Source organism: Salmo trutta, chromosome 6, assembly GCF_901001165.1.
Source record: "Salmo trutta chromosome 6, fSalTru1.1, whole genome shotgun sequence".
NCBI lineage: Eukaryota > Metazoa > Chordata > Actinopteri > Salmoniformes > Salmonidae > Salmo > Salmo trutta.
This window is the reverse complement of record NC_042962.1, coordinates 16,824,667-16,840,489: the sequence shown is the minus strand read 5'-3', so window position 1 is coordinate 16,840,489 and position 15,823 is coordinate 16,824,667.

Genomic DNA, 15,823 nt, shown 5'->3' with positions numbered 1-15,823 from the left:
AGGTAAAGGAGTTTTGGACTTGGGAGGACATGAGAGGACACGAGACCCTTCCTTGGCGGGAGTCGCCAAGGAGCATAGGGGGACAGCGACGGCACCGGGGACTGCGGCCACAGAAACCCCAAGATTGTTTTTTTTTGGGGGGGGGGGGGGGGGGGGGGGCACATGGAGCGGTCGGCGGAGCAGCGGGGAGTGCCAGAGCCCGAATGGCAAACTCTGTTTCTTTCAACCAATCATCAATAATTTGTGTCAGCTCAGTACATATTGAGTGCCCTTCTCAATAAGCATGTTATAGATCTGTTGTTAATTTGTTTACAGAGGAATAGCATTGCATTTAGTCAAACAGACTTATTTCCAACAGTTTGCTAAGAGCTGGCAGCAGGTTGATACTGTAGTCTGCTGGTAGAGCCAGTAAAGGCTGCTTTACCACTCTTGGGTACAGGAATGACTTTGTCTTGACTCCAGGCCTGAGGACAAACACTTTCCTCTATGCTTAGATTAAATATATGACAGATAAGAGTGGCTATAGAGTCAGCTAACATCCTCAGTAGCTTTTCATCTAAATTGTCAATGCCAGGAAGTTTGTCATTATTGATCAATATCAATAATTTTTCCACTTCTCCCACACTAACTTCATAAAATTCAAACTTACAATGATTTTCTTTCATTATTTATACATTTTTTTGCCCAATTTGCCAATTAAGTAATCATTAAAATGATTGGCAACACCAAATTGTTTTGTGATAAATTAGCCATCTGATTCAATGAAAGATCGAGTTGAATTAGTCTTTCTGCCCATACTTTCATTTAAAGTACTCCAAAGTTTTTTTCATCATTGATCATGGCTTCATAATATAGTTTCTTCTTCTTTTTGTTGAGTTTAGTCACATACTTTCTCAATTTACAGTAAGTCAGCCAGTCAGATGTGCAGAAAGACTTATTAGCCACTCCTTTTGCCCCATCTATTTCAAACATACAGGTTTTCAATTCCTCCTCAAACCATTGAGCCTTAACAGTTTTTAACAGGTGCATGTTTATCAATAATTGGAGAAAGCAATCTCATAAATTCATGAAGCTCACAGCAAAATATTTTGTATGATCTGTTATACACTATTTTAGGCCCAGCATTTGGAACTTTGGCTTTCCTGGATATAATTTCATCACTGCATCTGGATACAGCTGTAGAACAAAATGTGATCAATGCATGTGGATGATCTTGTTTCTATAGTGTTTGTAAACACCCTGGTAGGTTGATTAATAACCCAAACCATATTACAGGCCCTGGTTACAGTGAAAATCTTCTTGAGCGGATATTGACTGAAAACCAGTCAATATTCAGGTCCGCAAGAAAGTAGACCTCTGTGTTTACATCACATACAGTATCAAGCATTTCACACACATTATTTAGATACTGACTGTTAGCTCTTGGTGGCCTATATCAACACCCCAAAAGAATAGGCTTTAGATGAGGCAGGTGAACCTGCAACCACAACACTTCAATAACACTTGACATGAGATCTTATCTAAGCATTCCTGTCTCTTCTATAGATGTTACATCATTGTCGTTCTACTGCTGTATCATCAAAGGAATGGCAGTATCTAAATTAGTCTGAGAAATGGCTAATATTTGAATGTTATTTGATGTTATCAATTTATTGATTTAATTTCTAAGGCTACATATACTATTAAGGGCTATTTTCAGCTCTTTCCTGTGTAGCTTATCAGAGATAGACATAATATGGAAAATAGCAAACAAAGCAAGAGAAAAAAAACATTCAGTTGGTGTGTGTAAGTGTGTGTGTGTGCTGCGGGGATGAAGCTACGAACCCATTGGCCTGGTTCTCTCATAATTTCCAGGCTTTTGGGAGGGAGGGTGGACAATGAGCCTGTCGTAGTGGATGTAAGCAATGTCCCCACATGCTCCGGCAGCTTTCATGGCTGATGTTTGCATAGCGTTAATTAGCACCCATTTGCACGTGAGCTCGCTAATTAGCAATAGCACCCTTTTGCACTTGAGCTAGCTAATTGCTTACAATGAGGGAATCTTATTTGGACAAATTTGCCTACTTGAGCAGTAAGCTGTCACGCCCTGACCTGAGAGAGACAGTTTGTTTCTCTATGTGGTTAGGTCAGGGTGTGGGGTGGGCATTCTATGGTGTCTATTTCTTTGTGTTGAGCCGAGTATGGTTCCTAATCAGAGGCAGCTGTCTATCATTGTCTCTGATTAGGAATCATACTTAGGCAGCCTTTCCCCACCTGTAGTTGTGGGATTGTCATTATCCGTGTATGTAGGTGGCAGGGAAGTCAGGCGCAGGAGAAACCAAAGTGGTAAAAAATTGAGTATTTATTAAAAAAACTAACTCCAAAACCAACGTAGTAAATAATCCGGGTAAACAATAACCCGTCGCACACCGATACATAAACAACACGTACATAACATAACAAACAATCACCGACAAGGATATGAGGGGAAACAGAGGGTTAAATACACAATATGTAATTACTGGGATAAGAAACAGGTGTGTAAGGAGACCAGACAAAACCAATGGAAAATGAAAAACTGATCAATGGTGGCTAGAAGACCGGTGACGTCGATCGCCGAGCACCACCCGAACAAGGAGGGGCATCGACTTCGGCAGAAGTCGTGACAGGGACCTTATTTTTGTACTGCTTGTTAAGCCTGCAAGACGTTACAGTCGTTATCATTGTTTATTATTTTGTTTGGAGTGTTCTGATTTAAAATAAATACAACAATGAACACTTACCACGCTGCGCTTTGGTCCCCTCCTTTTGACGATCGTGACATAAGCCTAGGTTTACATGTACAGTTATGTAATCGATTTGATTGTTGATTTTCTGTGTTTCTTCAATGTATGCCTTGTTGTGTTTGGTTGGCTCTAAATGTGTATCGTTGATGCTGACGGCCATTCCCTAAGTTACACATTGCGAGTCTACACAGCCTACACATAGTATATACAATAATGAAATTAAATGCCTATTGCTTATTTTATGCCTTTCTAATTATCATGCCTTTTATGTCTATGCTTATTTTCTTTGATGTATAGAGACACATTAGTGTGTTATTGGAGGGCGAGAGTCTCAAAATGTAAAAATGCAGCAGCAGTCAACTTCGTCACTGCCCCTTCTACACATATAAGGCTGAACAATATATGGTCAACAACCACATTAAATATCATGCTTCAGTGAGGCACAAAGGTACTATTTATTTATTTGTTTAGTGAATATATTTGACGCTCACGTTTTTTGATTTGCCATATTTTTTCAGTTACATCAGTGTATTTAATTTAATTGTATAACTTGTAACTTTGCTGTTATTCCTCTCTTTCAGAGTTCAAAATGATAAAGTGTGGCTTCATTTGTAGAAATGTGACACGCTTTCATTGTTGCTATTGCACGGCAACAATAATCAACAGAGCACAGTTTCTGAAGCACCTGACATACCATCAGCATCCAGTGTCCCCTCAAGAGCACCCAGAGGCCCTTAAACAGTGGCCAGTGGCCCCTCAAGAGAACCCAGAGGCCCTTAAACAGTGGCCAGTGGCCCCTCAAGAGCACCCAGAGGCCCTTAAACAGTGGCCAGTGGCCCCTCAAGATCACCCAGAGGCGCTTAAACAGCAGCCAGTGGCCCCTCAAGAGCACCCAGAGGCCCATAAACAGTCCCCAGATGCCCCTCAAGAGCACCCAGAGGCCCTTAAACAGTCTCCAGAGGCCCCTCAAGAGCTTCGCCCCTGGACCTTGGAGGACTTTTGGTGTGGATGATGATCAGGTTAGATATTTCTTTCAATTATTCCACTGAACTGTACCATTTGATTGTTATTCCTTTATTGAAAAGTGTACTCACACCACAGGGCCTACCAAAGCAAGGTTTCTGTGGGGTGTTTGTTTTGATGGTAAGATGCTGGCTATACAGTATATTATATTTGTCCTATTTTCTGTTGTTATAACATATGAAAGTTATTATTATTTCTGTGCTGGCAGCATGCAAAGCACACTGTTGTTATTGCTCATACCTTTTCTTGTTTATTACTCTTGACACTTTTTTCGACCTATTTTCTACAGTTTTTACACTACATACACAATTCATACATCAAACTCCTGCAGAGCTGGATGCTGATGTGACATGCTGTGACTTCTTGGGGGGATGTCTTCTATATCCTGAAATATATTTCTGGGGGGGTGGTATTATTATTTTCATTATTATTTACTATTATCATTATTATTATTGTTATCATAACTATCAAACTTAACAACCTACTCTTTCTTAACTTACAGTACGCTCTGTACATTGCAATGAAAGCACAGTGTGATTTCAATGAGGTATGTATAAATTATGAAATTCTCATAACTAGTGGATATTAGGTTTTTGGGATAACCATCCGATCGTGTGATTAGGCAAATTAGGCGATGGTGGTGCCTAGTTCTCCTGCAGAACTTTCCCATGCCGTAAGTCTTGAACATTATGAAAACTTTTCATTTGCATCCTTAAAATCACTTGTTTCACTGTAGCCAGACTGACCTGAATATATTTTCATATTGAATGGATGTAATGTGTGTCATTCACTCACTAAGGTCTGAAGAAGAGAGGTTGAAACATCGAAAAAGGCGGTGAAAAAAAACACTGCAGGTAGGAGGTGATGAGTAGTATAGTCTGTGTTTAAAGACTTAAAACCCCCCTCTCCAATATATTTCAGGATGATGTAGAAGACTCACCCCCAAGAAGTCACAGCATGTCACATCAGCATCCAGCTCTGCAGGATCGGGTACTGCATAGGCTATTAGCTAAAGTAAGGTGCATTCTTGTACACACATCCCTAGAGGTTCCTTACATTACTTAATGACCACAATCTGTTTTCTTTCTAGACGATACTGAAAACAAAATGCACGGCGAACCGTGAGCTGTGAACTGGGTATGTAGTCTACTGTGTGTAATGCTGAAGACTTGATGCATGGCAAGATGTAATAGTTGTGATGACTTGTTGAGTAGTTATGGATATCGCTGAAAACCCTTTTAGTAATAGGGGCTTTTGTTTGCAAGGGGGTATTGTGGAAGTAGGGTGTAATTTGTCTTGCTCACCCAATGATGCACTGCTCTTAATATTTATTCTTCCTTTTTCTTCAAGGAAGCAGACGTTCTTCTAAGGGACACCCTAGAGACAGCAAGGTGGTGCGAACACCCAACATTTAAAGGCATCGTTTCCCTCCCTTGTGTAAATGATATGGATGGGGAAGACCGCATTACAACCCTTAAAGAACTACGGTTGTATGATGGCCTGGATGAAGAGGAAAATATTCTCCTCAAGTAACCATTCATGTTCTCGTTCCAGTTAGAGAGATTATGAGATGTTCTATGTGGAGGCAGTTGACAACAAGAAAATGACTGTCTGCCTATTTTGAGAAGCAGGAGTGAAACCATTTTTGAGGAGTGGTCAAACCTTGTTTTTGTCTGCTGTGTTAATTGTTTCAAGTGTTAATTGTGTTATGTTGTTTAATAAAGATGACGTAGAAGTCACCCGAGTCTCTGATCTCTTTACTGGAGCTGGTATAACTTAATGTACAAAGCACATTCGGCTTGTCAGTATGTCTATATGGTATAGTCTCGCCATTCTCATGAGGAAAGTAAATAGCATTATAAATCAGGATAGGTAGTAACTGTATATATATATGCTCATTTAAGTAATATAATTACAAAGTCATAACATATATCAACACAATTTTAACAGTACATGACATACATAACAAGTCTGTTGTTCACTGCAACAATATCAACAGCTTGTCTCAAATATAGCATGAAGCAAAAAGTGTTACAACACGTCCCGGTACAACTTTGTATAATATTTCCCACAATCTTCAAAAATGAAATACGTTTGTATTCAACGTGTGCCTTGCACAAACATGTGTGTTTGTATTCAGTGTGTGACTATCAAACCTCAGATGGACAAAAAAAACACCGGTGGGCGGGGTCAAAATGTTTGACTCCGCACACATTGATACCTGCCCGAACTGCAAACTACAGTCAGGGGTACTTGGATCAACTGGGCTACTGGTTCTTTCCTGGGATATTCCCTTAAGGCGGCGCGGCATGCCCCAGGACGTCCTCCTGCGGGCTTGGGAAAAGCCTCGCATCTGTCCGCTGTTCCCGCGGAGTACCAGGACCTCCGGGAGGTATTCAACAAGGCTCACGCCACATCCCTTCCTCCGCAACAGCCCTACATTTGCGCCATTGATCCCATCCCGGGTACCACACTGCCTCAGGGGTGGCTTTATTCCCTGTCTGGCCCAGAGCCCAAGGCCATGGAGGAGTACATTGAGCGCCTCCTGGAGAACCAGCTGTTTGTCATAGTGGAGAAATGTGAATTCCATCGCTCCATTACCTACTTTTTGGGATATGTTTTTAGTGTGGACTAACCATAAGAATCTAGAATACCTTCGCACCGCCAAACGCCACAAGTCAAGGCAGGCTCATTGGGCTCTGTTATTCACTCGGTTCAGTTTTACCATCTCCTACCGCCCTGGGTACAGTTCTACGGCTAAACCCTCTGACCCAGATACCAAATTCAGTGTAGCTGAAAGACAGGAGGCTAACCGGATGTTCGTCCCTGATTTGGCCCGGTCCCCGGTCCTGGTCCTGGAATGGACTCATTCCGCTAAACTTACCTGTCATCCTGGTATCACGTTTCAGGTAAGACCCAAATGGAGACTGTGTTGAAGTAACAATGTTTATTACAGCAACAGGGGCAGGCAAACGACAGGTCAAGGCAGGCAGAGGTCTGTAATCCAGAGTAGTGGGGCAAAGGTACAGGACAGCAGGCAGGCTCAGGGTCAGGGGCAGGCAGAGTGGTCAGGCAGGCGGGCTCAGAGTCAGGACAGGTAAGGGTCAAAACCAGGAGGATGAGAAAAAGAGAGACTGGGGAAAAGCAGGAGCTGAGACAAAACGCTGGCAACGGACAAACAGAGAGCACAGGTATAAGTACCCAGGGGATAATGGTGAAGATGGGCAACATCTGGAGGGGTGTGGAGACAAGCACAAGGATAAGTTTTCCAAAGTCGCACATTTCATTCCCCTTCCCAAGTTTCCCTCAGCCAAGGACACTGCCCAGCTTATGGTGCAGCGTGTCTTCCGGATCCATGGACTTCCGGTTGACACGGTCGGTGATTGTGGTCCTCAGTTCTCGTCCAGGTTCTGGAAGGCCTTCTGCACCCTGATTTGGTTGTCAGCCAGCCTGTCCTCCGGGTTTCATCCCCATAACCAATGGCCAGTCGAAGCGAACCAACTAGGACCTGGAGACAAATCTTCGTTGCCTCGTTTCTGCCAACCCCACCACTTGGAGCCAGCAACTCGTGTGGGTGGAGTTCGCCACCAACACCCTTCCCTGCTCGGCCACTGGTCTATCGCCCTTTGAGTGTTCCTTGGGTTACCAGCCCACGCTCTTCCCTGAGCAAGAGGAAAAAGTGAGCATACCTTCGGCCCAGATGTTTGTCCGCCGAGAGAGAGCCCGATTGATTGTCCCACGAAATAATCTGATTTTCCCGTCATTGTTATCATGGATTCACATACAGAACTGATGTTCCCTCTCAATGACTTGTCGTTCTCCTGTTTAACTCATCGAGCTGATCCTGGGACGACTGAAAACTGTTCTTCAGGTCCTGGACCTCGCTGGTCAGGTCATCCAATCTTTTATTAGTTGACTCCACCAGTATTTGGACAAAACACTTGAAGCGATTTTCTTGTTGTTGTAACAACTGCTTGTATACATTTTTTGTTTGTTTAAAATATCCTTCACCTGTGATAGAGAGACACCACTGTCCTCAACGGTACTCCCACCTCCTTTGGGCTTTGTCATGGTAGCAATGTAGGCAACGCTGTTACTCCTCGCCATTCCAGACATGGCAGGTCGCAGGGAAGATGGAAATAGCAACATACAGCAAGGCTTTAGACAGCCACAAGCCCGGGACAATCCGCGGTCCCAGCCATAAGGATTAACCGCATCACATGCAACATTCAGACCCTTGGTCGGCAGGATCACTGGACAGATAGCAGCAGCACTAGCAACTGATACCAACTGTGTCGCTGGATCCAAACTAAAAAGGTAGCTAGCTAGTAACCAAACTTTTTTAATAGAACACTTTGAAACCACTTGGGAGCCAGGCCCACCCACTGCGGAGCCAGGCCCAGCAAATTAATGACGCTCTTGCTGCGGGTGATTCCCTGATCCACCTCTACGCAAACAACACCATTCTGTATACATCTGGCCCTTCTTTGGACACTGTGTTAACTAACCTCCAAACGAGCTTCAATGCCATACAACACTTCTTCCGTGGCCTCCAACTGCTCTTAAATGCTAGTAAAACCAAATGCATGCTTTTCAACTGTTCGCTGCCCTCACCCGCCCGCCTGACTAGCATCACTACTCTGGACGGTTCTGACCTAGAATACGTGGACAACTACAAATACCTAGGTGTCTGGCTAGACTGTAAACTCTCCTTCCAGGCTCATATCAAACATCTCCAATACAAAATCAAATCTAGAATCGGCTTCCTATTTCGCAACAAAGCATCCTTCACTCACGCCGCCAAACTTACCCTAGTAAAACTGACTATCCTACCGATCCTCGACTTCGGCGATGTAATCTAGAAAATAGCTTCCAATACTCTACTCAGCAAATTGGATGTAGTCTATCACAGTGCCATCCGCTTTGTTACCAAAGCGCCTTATACCACCCACCACTGCGACCTGTATGCTCTAATCGGCTGGCCCTCGCTACATATTCGTCGCCAGACCCACTGGCTCCAGGTCATCTATAAGTCTATGCTAGGTAAAGCTCCGCCTTATCTCAGCTCACTGGTCACGATAACAACACCCACCCGTAGCACTCGCTCCAGCAGGTATATCCCACTGGTCATCCCCAAAGCCAACACCTCCTTTGAGCGCCTTTCCTTCCAGTTCTCTGCTGCCAGTGACTGGAACAAATTGCAAAAATCGCTGAAGCTGGAGACTTACATTTCCCTCACTAACTTTAAACATCAGCTATCTGAGCAGCTAACCGATCGCTGCAGCTGTACATAGTCCATCTGTAAATAGCTCACCCAATCTACCTACCTCATCCCCATATTGTTTTAATTTACTTTGCTGATCTATCACTCCAGTGTTAATCTCTCCAGCATGCTACAGAGGTACTTCAACTGTCATGATCCTCCATAGGCCAAGTCTATGGATCTCCTAGCTGAGCTAGGGCTACGTTCGAGGTGGGGAACTGGGAGTTCCTGATAGAATCAGGTCAGAATTCTGGGTAGGCAGTGAAGGTGCCCCCATCTCACGGCAGTCACCCCTCGATGGTCGCCCATCAGGCCTAGGGATGGTTATCCTCGCTCTCACCATCCGAGTCAACTGCCTCTCCGTCCGTTCTGTAGAAGTCCCTAAGGACATCCAAGGAGTACAGAAGCGCCCTTCTGCTGAATAGTTTGGCTAGCTGCTTCCTCCTAGAGCAACTCACCCCCAAAGCATGCAGCAAGTGGTTGTTACCGGTCGGCCACTTGCCCCGGGCTACCAGTGGAAAACCAAACACCTTTACCTTCCCCACTTTCAGGGCAGTCGCAACGTACGGAGCAATCGGGGTGTATCAAGCGACCTTCTCGGCAGTCGCGGCCATGAGCGTATCAAAGGCCATCTCGTACCGCACAGTAACGTCCACCACCAAAGCGTTATCGGATTTCACAAACACCAGGTCTGGGCACCGCAGAGCTCCGGCACGAGTCCTGCAGCACATTTCCCTGATGACGATCCATCCGACGCTTTCGGCTTCACTTGCTAACAGGTCACACAGTTTGTGATGCTGCTTGATGCAACTCTCCTTCACTGCAGGACACTGTCCGAGAATGTGCGAGCAAGACTCAGTTCCTGATAGACATTGGCGGCAGACTTTTGGTAAGTCTGTCCTGCCCCTGGACAAAGCCTCACGAGTTGGATATACATTGGCCCTCAGCTGGAGACCTGCAATATAGTAGCATTCTCTAGATCCCAACGTTTCCGGATTTGCCAGCCAGTGATTGCTGTTTTTGTCTCCGCCAAAGGCCTGCACTCCAAACCCTTGCGATGTCAGGTTCTGCCATCTCAGGAACTCCGCTCGACTCCAGTCTGGAGCGACTGGGCTTTTTGGCCTCACCGAGTCGGCAGGGTCTGTACTCCGTACAGCTCTCTCTTCCCTCTCTTCCAGGGGAGGCAGACCTGCCTCTTCCCCACCGGCTCTCAGCCACATCCCAAGATACTCTTTCGGCTCCACTGTCCTGCGGGTAACTAGTCGCATAATGGCATCCTCAGAATGCCACAAGCGGTAGACCCTCCTAGCTTGGATAGATGGGATTTGACAAGCAAGCTTTGTTATGCCAAGTCCACCGTCCTGGCATCTTACATAAAGCAGCCCATCACAGGTACACGGCGGAAGGTGAAGCCACACCTTCACCGCACTCCTGATCATCCCATCGAGTACATTCAGTATTCTTGGCCCTAGCCCGCCATGATCCGCCTGATAAACCATCCTTGGAACCGCATACATTCCCAACATCCTCACCTTCTGTGAAGGTTTCAGCGGTGACCGCCCGATCGAACTAATGCAGTTACGGAGTCGCTCAACAGGTTCTGGCTCCATAATGCCATGCCACGGACTCACCCTTACACCCAGGTACGCAACCGACTCCCCCGGCCCGACCATGTGCAGTTCCTCTCCACACATTATCCAGGGTTGACACAGGTTGATCTGTCGCGCCCCCCGGACCCTCTGGGCGAGAAAACCGTGACACTTCTTGGGCTGAATTCTCAGCCCAGTCAGCTGGCAAAATTCTTCCAGAATCAGGATATTGTGTGCCATGCCCTCCCATGATCCGCTCACCAAGACCAGGTCATCAGCAAAGGCCAGAGTTGTGATCTGTTGATCATCCAGTTTGTACCCCAAGCCGTAGCGTTCAAGTGTGTCAATCATTGGGTCCAGGGCCAGATTGAATAACAGTGGAGACATCGGATCTCCCTGTTTGACTCCTCATGTCAACGGGAGGGGACAACTCACCGTTGACTGTTATCGCCATCGTCACATCGGTGTACGAATCACCTACGATTCCGATGATATGTTCATCGAGCCCTCTCTGCCTGAGCACCTCCAAGATGTGCAAATGACTCACTGAGTCAAATGCATGCGCAAAGTCAACCAACACCACGGCCAACATCTTGCCCCTGGCCCTGCTGTATTTGATCAGGCCACCCAATATCGCCAAGTTCTCTGAACACCCAGATGAGGAAACAAATCCTCTCTGGCGCGGGTTAATGGGACACACCTGCGCCAGTCTGTGTGTCAAGATGTGAGAGTACAGCCTCAAGACTATTGACCCGATAGTGAGAGGCCTCCACCCAGCCACCTGAGTGCGTAAGATCGGGTCATCAGTCTTGGGTATCAAAGTCGTCCTGCACTTCTTGAAGGGCCTCAGCAGGGTGCCCGCTGTCAACCATACAGAAAAGGTGGCGGCCAGTTTCGCACCAGTGGGATCCCATTCTTGCATTGCCGCTTTTGTTATCCCATCTGGCCCAGCTGCTGTACCTTTTTTAATTGCCTTGAGGTTTTCACATACCTCGGACACCGAGATAAGAGGCCAGAACACGCAGTTATCGGCATCTCGCCTCGAGCAGAACCGACCAAGCCCATGGTATGCTTCCACCACCTCCCACCGACTCTTGAATGCCAAAGCAACCTCAAGTGGCGGAGATGCAGTCGTCATGCCAACATTACCATCTAGAATATACTCTGCCAATCTTGACCTTCTGTTCTCATATAGCTCCTGTAGCATATGATACTCGGTCACCTTGGTCTTACTTTTTCTTTCACTTGGTATTGTGGGCCTGCGTTCTCCCGACTAACCCGAAGCCCTCCTGCCCTTCCCCAGCAACTGTTGCAGTTCAAGGGTGGACAAATTGAGCAAAGCTGGGTCCTGCTCCTCCCTCCTCAATGACAATGTGACGTCTACAATCTGAACTCCACCTTCGGTATCATCCCCATTCAGTGCTCCACTGAGAATTCCGCGAAGCCCAGTCTGGGGTGTTGGTGGTGTTCCTGGTTTGGACAGCAACCGTATGAGATTCCTCCCCTCAATTGCTTCCTGGAGTACGCCACTCTGTGTCCTTCCACGCCTCAGTTTTCGTCTTATCTGCCTCACCCTTTCTGCGGTTTTGCCAGTGCCCAGGCTATCTGCGACATACCTGTTTATATGTTTATCCCTAGCCAGTTCCTCACTCAGTCTAGCCACCTCTCTTTTCGCCTCCACACTTTCCCCATCTTCCATCCACTTAATCTTTTTAGTGGTCGCGGTCCTCTCCCCCTCCTTTTCTTTACAGTAGAGGGCGATGTGTTTGTGCCTCTTGTGCTGAGTCAGCCCCATAGCCATTGTAAAACTTTTTGGACAGTGTCCACACACATACCCACTGTCCGACTCCATCCGGGTCTCTACCATTCCCTTACACTTAGGGACATGACAGGAGATAGAGTGGCTATTCTCGCTCGACTTCCCGCACATTCGGCACACATATGTCACTAGTAACGTCGGGTGAACCACCTTAAAGTGCTTCACTGCTTCTCCAACGGTACCCATCGCCCTCCCACATCGCCCACAATTCAGATCACGGACGGGGAGTGATACACGCAACGCACTTGAAGAGGCCTTTTCCACTGAGCCACTGGCTGGGGTTTCGCCCACCGCATGAATTGGCTGTGGTGGCAACACGACATCTCTACCCCCATCCCGCGATGCTAGGGTATGTGTCTTTGATTCGCCGACACACTGAGGTGCCACCGAGCCCGCGTCCTCCCTCACTTCCGGGGAATCAGGAGGATCTGGGTCCGAGGCCTGAGACTTATCCTGGAAGGATACATTTCCGCAAGTTCCTCTCTTGCAAGGAGGAGGTTTCTCCCCCTTTGGGCTGGACATCCACGCCCTTCTACGTTTCAAGCAATGCTTGGTTTTACCATTTTTCTCATCGCAACTGCTCTTCGCATCTGTCATCTCATCATGCATCTGTTCTCTCGTTTTCCGCACCACCAGGTTTTGCGTCTCACAATCATGCCCCTGGCGTAGCATGTGTGGGTCCATGGTTGATCCCCCAGTTTAGACTCTCTGGGCTGGGAAATGTCTCGAAAACATATCCCTGGTTGTCAAGTGGCTAGGATTCGGTCAAGTAGTCACTTGCACCCCATCAATTCCTTTAGTTAAAAACGCTTGATGCGCGCGTTTGGATCCCCGTTGGGAGTCCTACCCGGAGGGGCTGAAGAGTCCCTACTAGAGAGCCTCATTCGTACCTCCCAGTATTATCCCTCAAGAAACCCTCACACACGCACCACAGGTGTTGAATGAGGAGGAGTTGGGGAGATCCACTAAAGGACCTCCCCCTTACCTCCCCATACTAACCTGTGCGAGCAGGCCCGAAACATCCCCACCATGCATACCACCAGGAGGGGCTGAAGAAGCCCCACTAGAGGGTTTCTCCCTTACCTCCCTGCAGCAGCCTGTCGGAAACATCTTGATCCACCCCTGCTAGGCATCACGCGAAGAGGGGTTGAGAAAGCCCTGCTAGAGTGCTCCCCCCTTACATTTCCACCCTATCCCATCAGGAGCGGCTCCTCGAACCTGCTCATCTCCGACTGTTTCTCATTCAGAGACGTAGGAACCCCTAGAGTCCGGGGCTAACGATTCCTTAAGAGAGTCATAGTTACTCCCGCTGTTTAATGACTGTACGGTTGTTTATTCCATGGGTAACTCTGTGTTGTTGTTTCTGTCGCACTGCTTTGCTTTATCTTGGCCAGGTCGCAGTTGTAAAGGAGAACTTGTTCTCAACTAGCTTACTTGGTTAAATAAAGGTGAAAAAAAATCTCAGAATGTGTTTTCCCCACAAAAGGGCTTTATTACAGAGATAAGTACTCTTCAACACCGCCTCTGACCATCCCACTGGTGAAGAAGCCGGATGTGGAGGTCCTGGGCTGGCGTGGTTACAGGTGGTCTGCGGTTGTGAAGCTGGTTGGGCGTACTGCGAAATTCTCTAAAACAACGTTGGAGGGCAGCTTATGATAGAAAAATTCACATTACATTTTCTGGAAACAGCTCTGGTGGACACACCTGTCAGGTGGGTGGCAAAGGAGAAATGCTCACTAACAGTGATGTAAAGAAATTTCTATGCAAAATTTGAAATACGCTTTTTGTACGTATGGAACATTTCTGGGATATTTTTATTTCAGGTCATGAAACATGGGACTAACACTGTACCTATATTATAATTTTGTTCACTGTATATTTTCTTGATAGTATGAACATCTGTAGATCAGCTACAGTATATGGGACTATCCAAATAAATGTGACCTAAAAAACTGTTTCCCTGTTTATTTGTAAATAAAATGAGCCTTCCAGTCGCTGGTCTGCCTCTCTCGGGTGGTTCTCTGGCCCATTTACTGCCAGTAGCTGAACCCCATGGAATAGGTCGTAGTCTTAATCATATTCAACAATGCTCATCATTTGTTGCAATTTCAGTAGAATGTCAAACAGGGTGAATGTTTACTGTAAGACAAAGCGCCTTTCCTGTGATCTTTAACCTTTTATTACAGAGGCCAATGCACTCCACATCGCTTTCCATGCTGACAAAGTATTTTGTTAGAAGGTGAACTTACCGAAATATGCTGAGATCAGGCGAAAACCTGAAATGTTTATCTGATGATAAATACATGTTTGGAGCAGTGCCTGAGCATGTCACTCCTACATACTTATTTTGTTCAAGAGCACCCTAACCCTAACCCTAACCCTAACCCAGCCCTCAGGCCAAAAAACCTGTACAAAATCTTACTTTAACATTAGCCAAATATCCTTCACAGTCTCATCAGATTCCAATGCACTAGTTAGCTAGACGTGTACATTTCACAAAAAAACAGGCATTATATTAACTGAATTAGTGTTCCTTTGAGAGTTCAGTTCAGTTGAATTTCCATTTAGGCTACTGTTGATGTTAAGTGGGTACTTACACGCATGCTGTGACTGTGATGTTAATACCTACTTGCTACACAAGACCAAGATTTATGTCAACGTGAGTCAGCCGTGGTTCAACAGTGGTTCAAAGAAGTTGATGAAAATCACTTCCTGAGAAGACAAATAGGACTTTATTAAGAAAGAAATAGCTGCCCACACATAGCGAAAGTAATTGTCTAGCATGACTCACCTCTGCAAATTGCTCCATTTCCCATTCTAATCATTTCATGTGAATATGGAATTGACAATCAGTGAGATGTCAGGTATTGAAGTTTATTTTGGAAAGCCTTTAATCTGAGACTATGAATCCTGTGTCTTGCCTGCTATGACACCAGAGCGTTATATAAAATTGCATAGGGTATCACCATAACATCGATGCCATAAATCTTTTTTTGTGTTTTTTATGAAAGCAGTGTTTCAGTCGGAGGGAATGAGGCACAACAGAAATGAGCCTTTGCTGTCAGCCCACAGAACAGTCCTGTTTCAGCCCCAGACGAAAGCTCCATTTCTCTTCCTAATTGTTCCGTCAGATAAATGGGTTTTAGAAGTGTCCCCTGGTTACTGACCCATTTCTTGTCCATTTGATTAGCACAAAAGCTCCCGGATTTTTGCCGTGCGGCTCAGAGACAAATTGGACAGTAAACTAGGCAGGATTGGGATATGATGGACGAGCTTAATTTTTTCCCCTCCTTTATCTGCCGTGTCAGAGAGATGAGCTCAGATCCTCCGAGTCATTTCTGGAGATAAGGCTGTAGGCTTATAA